The sequence below is a fragment of the Bos mutus genome, chromosome 26 (assembly GCF_027580195.1).
Source record: "Bos mutus isolate GX-2022 chromosome 26, NWIPB_WYAK_1.1, whole genome shotgun sequence".
NCBI lineage: Eukaryota > Metazoa > Chordata > Mammalia > Artiodactyla > Bovidae > Bos > Bos mutus.
The window spans coordinates 27,010,327-27,025,637 of record NC_091642.1 but is presented as its reverse complement, the minus strand read 5'-3'; positions in this window follow the sequence as shown (position 1 = coordinate 27,025,637).

Below are 15,311 nucleotides of genomic sequence, written 5' to 3'. Positions count from 1 at the left end.
TGGGTGAGGCCCATTCTGCTGCTGCAGAAAATGACCCCTCGTTGCCTAACTTCTGACATTCTGATGTCCTCGTAACATGGCAACAGTCTGCTCTTGAATTGGAGACATTAAAATGGGTAAACAATGGCTGTAAATGAAATGAACAGAAAGGGCTATGGGGGAAAAAAAAGGCAGTGGCTTGGTTCTTCCTGGTTCCCTGGCAAAATCCATTTTGTTTTCAAATTTCTTAATCCACAATAGGGAAAACTTTTTATTTGTCCCCAGAGGCCTCAGAACTCCTCCTTCTGGGTCCTTGGAATGTATCTACCTGGACTTCGTTCAGTTGTCATTTAGTACAGGCGATCAATATGTTTTTGTTGTTGCATGTATGGTTTCTGGATGGGTTGTAGCCTTCCCTTCTTGCACCTTCATCAATAATCAGGCCAAATATAATATAAACAAGTTAGCTTCACTGAGATTATGCTTGGGAAAAATATAAAGAGAAATATGTTTGTGCCTGAATAGATATTAGATTCTAGCCCTGTTAATTATCTTTGAGGTTTTGTTATATAAATGTAAACTAGCCTGAATCCTGAATTCTGCTGCTGCTGCTGCTGCTAAGTCGCTTCAGTCGTGTCAGACTCTGTGCGATCCCATAGACAGCAGCCCACCAGGCTCCCCCATCCCTGGGATTCTCCAGGCAAGAACACTGGAGTGGGTTGCCATTTCCTTCTCCAATGCATGAAAGTGAAAAGTGAAAGTGAAGTCGTTCAGTCCTGTCCGACTCTTCGAGACCACCTGGACTGCAGCCTACCAGGCTCCTCCATCCATGGGATTTTCCAGGCAAGAGTACTGGAGTGGGGTGCCATTGCCTTCTCCAGCAGACAGGACTAAGAATCACCAATTTGGGAGATTCTCCTCACCTGAGACCTTCTAGCTTCAGGCTGAGACCTCTTCGTGGCTGTTTGATGGGGTGGACCCAGTCCTTTCTGTTGCTTTGACAAAGACCCACCCAGGGCCTGAATGGGCTCACACTCTGCACTGTGATACCTTCCCAGATGCTGCAGCAGTGAGAACCCACCCTGGCTCAGGAACGAGTCCTGGCAGCCCCAGTGAGGCCTAAGCACCTCCCTTGGTGACATGTCCTGGGGCTCCAGTGTTTTGCCCAAGCTCTCCACTGTCCCTGGCCCTGATTTGGAGAGTGATGGACTGAGCTGGGCAAACAAGACATGCCTTGGGAGACAATAAAGATCTGCTCCTGTTCAGACATCCTCTTCCCTTCACCATCCAGAATCCCATGCTGACGGATGGCAGGAGGCCCCAGCCTCGGGCTGATGGCTCACAGAGAGGGCTGACAGCCAAAGACTGGCCAAAAACAAAGGGCTTTTTGACTTTCCAATCCCAATGAGAAGCCTGGATGACTCCAGCAAGTTTGTTTCCCTAAAACTCACTCTCCTTGGGAACAATTTAAAAATCTCAGAACAGCCAAAGGGAAGCATGGTCTTGGGGCAATTAATGACCCCCACAACAAGCTAAGGCCATTTCTATTATATGTAAGCTTGTTGCTGCTGCTTCTGCTAAGTCACTTCAGTCGTGTCCGACTCTGTGTGACCCCGTAGACGGCAGCCCACGAGGCTCCCCCATCCCTGGGATTCTCCAGGCAAGAACACTGGAGTGGGTTATGTAAGCTTATTAGTGAGAAAGAAACCACCGGTTGTTGCTGGCTCCTGCCGGTGCTCAGTTACTGTGATGGGAAGGGGCTTGGGCTGTGCCAACTGCTCCTAATTAAGCCAGTTAAACACGTCAGATTGCAGAATACCCAGGTCAGTACAGCTCAACTGGAAGAGAAATTAGGGTTCAGTCTTAGCACCTCAGTTCTGCCCCACAGTTAGAGGAACTTCCTGTGGCCTTTCTCGCTCTAGCCACTTGCCTGAAATAATAGCAGAGGCCTGCTTTGATCCCAGCCTTGTGACCAATGGTCCAAAGCCCCTTCCCACCACAGATAGATTAAGACCTCCTACTTAAACATGAAACCCTTTCTTCTCTTTCCTTAACTCTGACATTGACCTAGAAAGATGACTCCCTCATCGGTATCTCCCAAGACACTGATAAGGGGAGTAACCTCTGAAATTTAGAGCAACTTTTATTTCAGGCTGAGAGAAAAATCTCACCAACTCCTGACTTGAAGGGGCTCACACAACAGTTCTGACAAATGAATCCATTAACAGTGCCGCCTTCATGGAAGCCAGTTTGTGCCCCAACAGGATTCGCTTTTGTCTGTGGTTGTAACCTGTGAGTGGACCTATGGGTGCCTGAATGGCTGAAGCAGCTGAGCAGTGCCTCCTAGGTTATCTAATCATGTCCCTAACTATTCTGGAAAGGACTGACCGGGAGTTTTTCCCTGATTCACAGTTTCTGTCGTTAGCAGTGAACACAGCCTAGTTTTCTGATTAGGAGTAGTAAGACTACTATGATCAGTAACCTCTCTGAAACTCTTTTTTTCTTAGTTCAGTTTTATTGAGATATAATCTACATACAGCACTGTATAGGTTCAAGATGCACAGATGAGAGACTTGATCTTCACACATCATGAAGTGATTATCACACTGAATTTAGTGAATGTCCATCATCTCACATAGATGTGAAATTAAAGAAATAGAAAAAAATATTTATTCTTTGTGATGAGAACTCCTAAGATTTACTCTCTTAATGATTTTCATATATAACATATGGCAGTGTTAATTACATTTATTTTGTTGTACATTGAAACGCTAGTACTTATATATCTTATAACTCGAAGTTTGTACATTTTGACCGCCTTCATTCATTTCCCCCTCCTCCTGCTCCTCACCTCTAGTAACCACAAATCAGACCTCTTTTTCTGAGTGAGTTTGCTTTTGAAATATAGTTGGCCAACACTATGTTAGTTCTTGGTGCACAATATAGTTATTTTGTATTTCTATACATTTCAAAGTGACCACCGTAAGTCTATTTATGTTACTGTATGAAGGTATGATGTAGTTTTTGACTATGTTTCCCACACTGTACATTTCATGTTTGTGAGTCATTTACTTTGTACTTCTTAATCTCCCTCACCTATTTCTCTCCTCCCTCTATCTTCCTGAGACCTCTCCTTAACCCTTGATGATAAAGCAGATTTTCTTGCTAAGCAATTAGCTTCCCAGCAAAAATCACTGGAGACTCTAGCCAAGTTTGTTCTTGATAATAGGATAGTCCTTGGTTTTCTTTTAGCTAAGTAAGGAGGTGTATATGCTGTGGCCAACACTACCTGAGGCACCTGGATTAGCACTTTGTGAGGAGTTGAAACTTGGTTACAAATGATTACTGAGGGTACTCTTTCTGCCCCCTTCTGATGCCTATGTCAGAAGCTTTCTCTATCTCCTTTATACTTTAATAAAACTTTATTACACACATACACACACACACACAAAACAAATGATTACTGAGTAAATAGATAACTAATGAGAACCTACTCTATAGCTCAGGGAACTCTGAGTGGAAGTCGCTCAGTCACGTCCGACTCTTTGCAACCCCACGGACTATACAGTCCATGGAATTCCCCAGGCCAGAACACTGGAGTGGGAAGCCTTTCCCTTCTCCAGGGGATCTTCCCAACTCAGGGATCGCACCCAGGTCTCCGGCATTGCAGGCGGATTCTTTACGAACTGAGCTATCAGGGAAGCCTGTGGTGACCTAAATGGGAAGGAAATTAAAAAAGAGAGGATATACACACACACACACATATGTATAGCTGATTCACTTCACTGTACAGTAGAAACTAACACATTGTAAAGCAGCTATACTCCAATAAAAATTAATTGAAATAAAATTTAAAAAATCACTGACCAAGCCACTTGGCTTAGAAATAACTCTTTGATGGTGTCCTTTTATTTGATTCTGATTGGTTTGGGTTTTGGGGACCATGGCTCCAAAAGTGCACTCCAAACCCTGGGAATTGATCTATTTATAGTTATTGTAAAAATCCCCCAGTGCATCATATCCTCTCAAAAACTGTAATATATGTTCGCAGCCACTAACTGCCAAGCAAATCATCTCCGTAAGACTGGCATGTCAGAAAAGGGAAGAGAATGACCGATTTAAGGATTATGAACAGGGACCTGTGACTGTCACAGGGATTAAACCAAAGAGAAGGACCTCAAGATACCACACCCAGGATTAACGAAGCTGCGAGAACTACAGAGTGGTGGCCAAGAGTGGCACTAATGCCTTAAATTTTGATCATGTCTCTCAGTTAGAGTTTATCAAAAGGGGATTTGCTAAAAAAAAAAAAAAAAAGACCCAAACCATTTGTCCCATGCTAGTGTGCTAAGTTGCTTCAGTTGTGTCCAACTCTGTGGGACCCTATTGACTGTAGCCCACCAGGCTTCTCCAGGTAAGAACACTGGAGTGAGTTGCCTTGACCTCCTTCAGGGGATCTTCTTGACCCAGAGATCAAACCCACGTCTCTTATGTCTCCTGCACTGGCAAGCAGGTTCTTTACTACTAGCTCCACCAGGGAAGCCCCTCATTTGCCCCAGCAACAGCTACATGAGATTTAACTGCAGTTTCAACCTCTCCAGGTATGTGACTTTTAAACAGACATTGAAATTTCCTGATCAGCCCTAGTGAGGTAATCTGTATAAAAAGACCCTTGCCATTCCCTTACTCTCAACATAAGATGACCTGGCCTGGAACAATTCTTTTTCAAGCCAATAACTTATACCAGACCACCTGACCTGCCTCTTGAGAAACTTGTATGCAGGTCAGGAAGCGACAGTTAGAACTGGACATGGAACAACAGACTGGTTCCAAATAGGAAAAGGAGTATGTCAAGGCTGTATATTGTCACCCTGCTTATTTAACTTATATGCAGAGTACATCATGAGAAACGCTGGGCTGGAGGAAGCACAAGCTAGAATCAAGATTGCCGGGAAAAGTATCAATAACCTCAGATGTGCAGATGACACCACCCTTATGGCAGAAAGTGAAGAGGAACTAAAGAGCTTCTTGATGAAAGTGAAAGAGGGAGTGAAAAAGTTGGCTTAAAGCTCAACATCAGAAAACTAAGATCACGGCATCCGGTCCCATCACTTCATGGCAAATAGATGGGGAAACAGTGGAAACAATGGCTGACTTTATTTTTCTGGGCTCCAAAATCACTGCAGATGGTGATTGCAGCTGTGAAATTAAAAGATGCTTACTCCTTGGAAGGAAAGTTATGACCAACCTAGATAGCATATTCAAAAGCAGAGACATTACTTTGCCAACAAAGGTCTGTCTAGTCAAGGCTATGGTTTTTCCAGTGGTCATGTATGGATGTGAGAGTTGGACTATAAGGAAAGCTGAGCGCTGAAGAATTGATGCTTTTGAACTGTGGTGTTGGAGAAGACTCTTGAGAGTACCTTGGATTGCAAGAAGATCCAACCAGTCCATCCTAAAGGAGATCAGTCCTGGTGTTCATTGGAAGTACTGATGCTGAAGCTGAAACTCCAATAGTTTGGCCACCTGATGCGAAGAGCTGACTCATTTGAAAAGACCCTGATGCTGGGAAAGATTGAGGGCAGGAGGAGAAGGGGACGACAGAGGGTGAGATGGTTGGATGGCATCACCGACTTGATGGACATGGATTTGCATGGACTTCGGGAGTTTGTGATGGACAGGGAGGCCTGGTGTGCTGCAGTTCATGGGGTCACAAGGAGTTGGACACGACTGAGTGACTGAACTGAACTGAATAACGTACTTGCCCCTCTCTCCTTCTGCCTATGAAAGCCTTCCATTTTGTACAGCCCCTAGGAGAACGCTTCTGTTTACTGAATGGGATGCTGTTTGATTCATCACTGAATGAAACCAATTAGATTTTCAAATTAACTCCATATAATTTTTTTAAAAAAAGCTTAAACGACATAAATTAATCGTCTCCCAACTCTTGACGACAGAAGTCCCAGATCAAGGCATTGGCAGGCTTGGCTCATCCTGCGGCCTCTCTCCTTGGTTTGCAGACAGCTATCTTCTTGCTTGGAGTGCTGCAGTCCATGGGGTCACAAACAGTTGGACACGACTGGGTGACTGAATGACAACAACATCTTCTTTCTATATTTGCATGGCCTCTCTGTTCATGTGCATCTCTGATCTGTGTGTCCTAATCTCCTCTTACTATAGGGACACCAGTCAGATTGGATTAAGGTTTACCTAACAGCCTTTTTTTTTTTTAATTTATTTTAATTGGAGGTGCTTTACTTTACAATGTTGTTGTGGTTTTTGCCATACATTCACATGAATTCAGCCATGGGTATACATGTGTTCCCCATCTTGAAACTCCCTCCCACCTCCCTCCCCACCCCATCCCTCAGGGTTGTCCCAGTGCACCAACCCTGAGCACCCTGTCTCATGCGTCAAACCTGGACTAGCAATCTATTTCACAAATGATAATACACATGTTTCAATGGTATTCTCTCAAATCATCCCACCCTCGCCTTCTCCCACAGAGTCCAAAAGTCTGTTCTTTACATCTGTGTCTCTTCTGCTGTCTCACATACAGGGTCATCATTACCATCTTTCTAAATTCCATATATATGCGTTAATATACTGTATTGGTGTTTTTCTTTCTGACTTACTTCACTCTGTATAATAGACTCCAGTTTCATCCACCTTATTAGAACTGATTCAAATGCATTCTTTTAAATAGCTGAGTAATATTCCATTATGTATATGTACCACAGCTTTCTTATCCATTTGTCTGCTGATGGACATCTAGGTTGCTTCCATGTCCTGGCTATTGTAAACAGTGCTGTGATGAACATTGGGGTACACGTGTCTCTTTCAATTCTGGTTTCCTCGGTGTGTATGCCCAGCAGTGGGATTGTTGGGTTGTATGGCAATTCTGTTTCCAGTTTTTTAAGGAATCTCCACACTGTTCTCCATAGTAGTAACAGCCTTGTTTTAACCTAATTGCTTCTTATAAGGTCATATCTCCAAATATTATCACATTCTCAGGTATTGGGGGCTAGGCTTCAACATCCGAATTTTGAGAGGAGACAATTCATAACAAATTATCCACATAACAAACACATATGTACCAATGTACAATTAAGAATGTAATAACTACTATACAGAAGAATTCTGGATACTGTAAGAGAGCACAAGAGGAGACACAATCTTAAAGGATACACAAGAAAGTGCTGCTAAAAAAGTGACACTAACCTGGTGAAGGGAGAAAAGAGATTACACAGGGGAAAGGAGAGATGGAGAGTTCTGGAATCTAGAAAAAGGAAAGAGAAGGCTCTTAAGTGAAAGACACATGGTGAGCTTGAGGAAGAGTGATGGAGCAATATATTTAAGTGCACCAATTGAAGGGAGGGTGGCAGTGAAGAGAAGCTGGAGAGATGGGCAGGGACTAGATCACACAAGGTCTCATAAGCTGTGGTAGGGAGGTTTTTTTTTTTTTTTTGGTACTTTACAAATGTTCTTAAATTGACATTAGGGAATAACTCTATGCAGCCACTGACTGAGTGTTTATACCATTATGAGAAAAGAGAGAGTAGAACTAATCTTTCTAATATGTATTATGTGCCAGATATTTTACACAATTATTTTAACCTCTACAGTAACTCTTAACCTCTACAGTAACTCTAAGAGGTATATACTGTTATTATCTTCATTTTATAGCTGAGAAGGGTGAAATTCAGAGAGGTTTAGTCACCAGGCCAAAGATCTTACATCTAATCAGTGGTTCCAGAAATAGGTAAGGAGATAAGTTAATGATTGATAATGCCTACATGATGAGGCCTCCATAAAATCCCAATAGTATGTGATTTAATGAGTCTCCATGTTGGTGAACACGTCTACGTACTGGGAGGATGATACGCCTCATCCTCCCCCAACTCCATGGGGACAGAAGGCTTTGCTCTCAGGACCCTCCCAGACCTCATCCTATCTATGCATCTCTTTACCTGGCTGGCTGTTCATCTGTATCTTTTATCATATCTTTTAACGATTGGTAAACAAAAATGTTTCCCTGAATTCTGTGAGCTGTTCTAGCAAATAATCAAATCCAAGGGGAAGAGGGTAATGGAAACCTCCAGTCTGTAGCCAAGTTGGACAGAAGTTGTGAGCAACCTGGGGGCCTATGACTTGCCATGGGCATCTGAAGTTGGGGAACCATCTTGTGGGACTGAGCCCTTAACCTGTGGGATCTGATGCTGTCTTCAGGTAGACAGCATCCTCACTGATTGAACTGTTGGATATCTGACTGTAGCAGCACTGACTAGTGTGGGGATAAAAATGCATGTGGTGTCAGGAGTGTTGAATATGGTAGTGGTGTGAGAGTAATGACAAACAGGAGGAGGATGGGAGATTTCTACACAGTGGCAGAGCCTATATTCCACTTGACTTTTGAACCCTTGTGTACTGTATCTTAAAATATAAGTATGCCCATAGCTTTGAATTGAAATAGGCAGTATCAGAACAGCTCAGTTCCACTTGCACTGAGGGCAAGTGAAATAAGTTCTTAAATAAGAACTAAAATTATTGGAATAGTGGGGATATTTTCAGTCGACACCATTATGGTGCTGGTATAATTCATTGATGACTTTAGATAAAAGTCTGTCTATTAGGATTTGACACCCACAGAATCTATTATTCAGCTATAACTACTATATAAAACCAAACATGCTAACCAACCATAGGAATCAGCATGACGGGTTTTTTCCTTCCCTTGGGTTTCTGTAATAATATGGGTACTCTCCAGGGACAATGAAAAAGTCAGATCTAAAACAGATAAATCACAAAGTATTTCATCCAGGATCCTCTGAGCTTACTCAATAGCTGTGTGTATGGAGGTATGTGTGTTTGTGGTGTGTATGGATGCTCCCATCTGTTCATATGTGCATGTGGATACTGTTTACAGAGTCTTGTACTAGGCACTTTGAGGAGAAGAAAATTAGAATTAAGTCCTTATATTCTAGTTACTCTAGGCTCATAGTTTATTGCGCTTGGCAAAATCATTTGCAATAAGACATTATCTTGGTACATGGAGTAAAAGAAACCTTGCGTTCACCCACCACTCATATAACATGTTCCTACCATATGCTTGGTACTGAAATAATGGTCTTCTAAATGCTTTAACTTAAACCAAGAAGCAACAAAATTCTTGCTAAAATGAAGAACGAGATTTAGGAGATAGCAGTGACTAAGACACCGGAAAGGTGTTCCTTGTTCCTGCTCCATTTGGAGCTATGTTGATGAGTCATTTAATCAATTTTTTGATGCATCAGAAAGAAAATTTCCTTAAGAGGCAACTGAAAAAATATTCACCCTGCCCAGATTACCTACTGACTTTTAAATAGGTCGGGGAGGAAAAAATGTCTGTTCACGTGTAGCCCAGACTGGCACCTGGTGACCACTTTCATCCCTCACTGAGTGAACAAGAGTGTAGGTGGCCCCCATTTTCCATGGCTGACGAGTTTCTGAAAAGTGATGTGTAAATCCAAGTTTTGTCATCAGGGCGGTGTTTTTGTCAAATGGATAGTTACTACCTCACCAATCGTAGCTTTCTCTTGATTTGTTTGGTTAAAAGGAGTGAACCCTATAGATGGATTTCTACCTAATCTCTGAGCCTCTACCCATAAAACAGAAACACGTGAAAGTGACATGGCGTTCTTATGACACTTTCATCTGGGGATCCTGAAGCTTTGGGACACACTTGCCTTGCATTTCTAAGAAACAACATGAAGTGAAGTTCACTGAGAAGGAGGTGAAGTTCATGAGAAGGAGGTGAGAGAAGAAAGTTTTCTATTTAGTGAGACAATTTCAGTATCCATAATCATTGATTCAGCTCTTTTGTGGACAGTAAATCTGCTAAATTTAAAAAATGAATTCCTACACGTTAAAATAAAAATGACACAATAATTATTTGCCACTGTTTGAGACTACCTTTCTAAGGCTAGAAGATCATATTTCCTACTAGCTTTCTCTTTGGTTAGCAAGTGCTCATGGATAATAAGACTTCCCTATAAACAAGTATGATAGCAGCATATGTCAGAGTCTATGGAGAGGTTTGGCTTTTGGAATGGTGCAGCTAAAAAGTAGTACCAACTCCTACCCTTCACTATTAGCTTAATGTCTCCATCTGCTCTTCTTCTATAATGGTTCTTGAATTGTTCCCAAATTTTGTTCCTTGCTGCCTTTATTATAATAACAAAGCACCCTCGTTTCCTTTCTTCTAATTTCAGATCTATTGATTCTTTTATCCATTCAAAACTCACACTTATTTGTAGAATGAAAAAAGAAACATCTACCGAGAATCTACCATGAACAAGGTATTAGGTGTATAGTCACCATTGAGAATGAGCTCTAAAACCTGCCCTCGAGGCACTCACAATGTAAAGGAAAGATACATGGTTAAATTCACCACATGGACAAATAATTACAATATAGGGAAGAATAACTCACAAGAGAGTGAAAAACTATGGAAATCCACTTCCAGCTGGGGGCAAAAGCTTCATGAAAGTGGTGTTATTTGAGCTGGACTTTGAAGGCTGAATGGTCCTAAGAAAATGGGGGTGAGGATGGAATTTCAAGTACAGAGTCCATCATGAGAGGCACAGACCCAGGAGAGAGTAGAGGAGAGGAGGAAGGTGAAACATATTTTGAAAGAGGAGTAGGCGGGGAGAGCTCTGAAGCATGGATGTGGCCTTCAGAGCATGGGGAATCTGAAATGCCAGTCTGCGAGGGTCTGTGTTGTTCCATGGGTGAAGGACAGTTGTGGGAAGTAAAAAAAATAAAATGAGAACTGGGCTAAAGATGGATTTGGTGATAGTGTGGAGTAAAATAAGAGTAGAGATGGGATAGTGGGGCTGATCAGAAGACTATGGCAGCAATAGTTTAGGTGAAAGACAATAAGGGCCTCAAGTTTAGCAAGGCAAAGGTGAAAAAGGAAAGGAACCCAGGTGTATCAGTGAGGCTAGGACAAGACATCTAGCGATTCCTGTTGAATGAGAGAGAGGGCAGGGCCTAGGAAGACGCTGAGAGTTTTCCAAACCAAACACACACCACAGCACCTTCCCTCCCCTTTCCTACTAAGTTACCTTCCTCAAAAGTCTACCTGTTAGAGCTTACATTTCAGTGAAGGATACAGGAAAAAAAAGTCACCCTCTTTGGTTTGGATTCTTCTCTGTCTCCATTTTGTCTATGTTCATGACCTAACACATTACAAATACGAGGTTTTAAAAAATGATTTACTTTTCTGTCTTGAAAAATGTAGATATTAAGACAATAGGATAATATTAGAATTTATGAACAATAGGTAATACACTTAAGTGAAAAACCACCATGTGTTATGGCTAACACACGCCCTACTAAGTTATCTGCAGCTTGTTTCTAATAATTCAACATTTATAGATAGTTTTACCAAAAGTCAGGAACGGACCAAAGAAAAATAAGTAACGTGTGGGCCTTAGCAGATGCCATTCTTTCATAATCAGAGAAAAATATGCTTGTAATCCAAAAGCTTCCTGCATTCATGGAAGAAATGAAAATCCTCTTGTCTGAGTGAGAAGTGATTTCTAGCCTTACATTTGGCAGTGTTGACCTGCCTACCCTGGTGGTGTTAAGCCTTTCTAAGAACTGGGGAAACCAAGATATTTGCACTTTATTTGCTCAGAAGTGACATGGGAGATATGTCAGAAGCATCAAGGGGATGAAAAGTTCAATGCTGCTCAGACAAAGATGTGCACTCAAAAGTGCATATAAGTAAGCCAGTTATTTAAAATTTGTATTAGGCTTGATCTCTATTGAGAAGCAAGAGAAAACAATTTAACAAAACAGCAGGAAACCACCTGACAGAGGGCTTTATTACTGCGTTCTATTGGCTTTTAGCCCAAAGGTTTGCAAGGTCTGTGTCAGGTGATGAGCTTTCCTTTGTACTGTAGGCCATGATTCAGAAGATGGGTTTGGTTCTCACAAAACATGTCCCCACAAGGACTATCTTTGTTAAGATGAAGACCACACCCTATTATCTGGTTTGTGATTACCACTATTTTCCTCATGGGTATTAACTCCTGTACATAGACTCACACTGAAAATCAGATCTCATTGTCTGACATTATTCCACTGATTATAACATGCATTTGAAAGCTTCTGAATTATTGTTACACCAGTGGTTCCCATCTTGTGTTTTGGAGGATCTGGTGTTATAGCCATCTGCCAGAATCAGATGTAAGTCACATAAGTTACATTCAGTAAAATTTGCCTTAAGTGTCCTATGAGTTTTGTCAAATGCATATAGGTGTTTAACCACCACCACATTCAAGATACAGAACAGCTCCATCATACCCCCAAATCCCTTGTGCTCCATTGCAGCCCCACTTTCCAGTCCCTGGTGACTGTTCCTCTGCTCTCTGTTCCAATAGTTCTGCCTTTTCCAAAATGTCCTGGCTTCTTCGACTTAACAATTGAGATTCATCCATATCATTATGCACATGATTCCTTTGTATTTTTATAACGAACTAATACTCCATTATTTGGATATGCAATTTTCACACATTCACATATTGATGGTCATTTGGATTGTGTCCAATTTTTGTTTAATTATGAATAAAGTTGCTATAATCTCATGTACAGATTTTATATGAATGTAAGTTTCCATCTCTCTTGAGTAAGTATCTAGGAGTGGAATACTGACTGAGATAAATACAGATAATGGATAAGAAACTGGCAAATTGCTTTAAAAAGTGTTTGTACCTTTTTGCATGTCTTCCAATAACATGTGAGAATTCATTGTTCTGCATTCTTATTAGTTCTGAGTATTGTCCATTTGTTTGATTTTTGGCGTTCTATTAAGTGTGGAGTGGGATTTTATTATGGTTTTACTTTGCATTTCTCTGGTGACTGATGATGTGGACCATCATGATGTGGATGGGTTTATTTACTACTCATATATCTTCTTTGGTGAAGTGTCTGTTCAAATCTTTGCCCATTTTCAAATTGGGTTGTTTTCTTATTATTGAATTTGAGAATTCTTCATATATTCTGGATATAAGTCTTTATCGGATAGGTGTTTTTCCAAATATTTTATCTTAGTTCATGGCTAGAAGTGACATTTTATTGAGTTTCTTGGAAGTCCAATTTATCTTTTTTTTCTATTATATTATTGGAGACATGTGTAAGAAATCTTTGCTTAATCCAAGTTCACAAGGATTTTCTCATTTTTTTTCCTAGAAGTTTTATTATTTTCAGCTTTACATTTATGTCTATGAATCATTTTGAGTTAATCTGTGTCAAGTGAGAGGTATGTATTAAGATTCATTTTTTAACACAAGGATGTCCAATTGTTCCAACATTATTCATTGAAAAGATTACCCTTTCTTCACTGAGTGACCTTTGTAAATTTGTCAGAAATCAACTATTCATAAATCTGGTTCTATTTCTGAGCTTTCTGTTAGTCCATTGATCTGTGTGTCTATGTGATTTTTTTTTTTAGCCTATTGATGTAATGGATTACATAAACTGATTTTTAAATGTTGTATCAGGCTTCCATACTTGTTACTGATTTCTAGTTTAATTTCATTATAATTGAGAGCAGACATTATATAACTTTTATTTTAAATTTGTTTAGGTGTGTTTATAGCCTAAACACACCTAAACAAATTTAGCCTAAACACACCTAAACAAATTTAGGTGTGATGTGATCATGTAATTTTTTTTTTAGCCTATTGATGTAATGTATTACATAAACCGATTTTTATGTATATGATTGTTCATATGATTTTTTTTAGCCTATTGATGTAATTGTGATTTTTTTTTTTAGCCTACTGATGTAATGGATTACATAAACTGATTTTTAAATGTTGTATCAGGCTTCCATACTTGTTACTGATTTCTAGTTTAATTTCACTGTAATTGAGAGCAGACATTATATAACTTTTATTTTAAATTTGTTTAGGTGTGTTTATTGCCAAGAGTGTGATTTATTTTGGTGAATGTTCCATGGAATCTTGAGAAAATGTGTATTTTGTTGTTTTTGGATGAAATAGTAGTTTATAGATAGCAACTATATTCAGCTGATCGATGATGTTGAGTTCAATACTGTCCTTACTTATTTTCTGCCTGCTGAATCTGTCTATTTCTGATAGAGGAGTGTTGATGTCTTCAATTACGATAGTTGATTCATCTATTTCTCTTTGAAATTCTGTTAATGTTTGCTTCATGTAGTTTGATGCTCTGTTAGGTGCATACACATTAAGAACTGGGAAGAGCTACCCACTCCAGTATTCTTGCCTGGAGAATTCCATGGACAGAGGAGCTTGTCAGGCTACAGTCCATGGGGTCCAAAGAGTTGGACATGACTGAGCAACTTTCACTTTCACCTTTTTATAGTATTGACCTCTTTATCATGATGAAATGCTTTTCTTTACCCCTAATAATTTCCCTTGGTTTGTCTGCCAAATGAACGAATATTCTGGTTTCTTTAAGCTGTTAGCATGTTCTGTTGTGTTTCCCTGGTAGTCCAGTGCTTAAAGCTCTGTCCTTCTAACACAGGGGCACTGGTTCAATTCTTGGTTGGGAATTTTCACGTACAGTGCGGCCCAAAACAAAACAAAACAAAGTCTCAGTTGTTTTATTTTTCATCCGTACTTTTATTTTTTTTTTCCTCTAATTTTATTTTATTTTTAAACTTTACATAATTGTATTAGTTTTGCCAAATATCAAAATGAATCCGCCACAGGTATACATGTGTTCCCCATCCCGAACCCTCCTCCCTCCTCCCTCCCCATACCATCCCTCTGGGCCGTCCCAGTGCACCAGCCCCAAGCATCCAGCATCATGCATCGAACCTGGACTGGCAACTCGTTTCCTACATGATATTTTACATGTTTCATTGCCATTCTCCCAAATCTTCCCACCCTCTCCCTCTGCAACAGAGTCCATAAGACTGTTCTATACATCAGTGTCTCTTTTGCTGTCTCGTACACTGGGTTATTGTTACCATCTTTCTAAATTCCATATATATGCGTTAGTATACTGTATTTATGTTTTTCCTTCTGGCTTACTTCACTCTGTATAATAGGCTCCAGTTTCATCCACCTCATTAGAACTGATTCAAATGTATTCTTTTAATGGCTGAGTAATACTCCATTGTGTATATGTACCACAGCTTTCTTATCCATTCATCTGCTGATGGACATCTAGGTTGCTTCCATGTCTTGGCTATTATAAACAGTGCTGCAATGAACATTGGGGTACACGTGTCTCTTTCCTTCTGGTTTCCTCAGTGTGTATGCCCAGCAGTGGGGTTGCTGGATCATAAGGCAGTT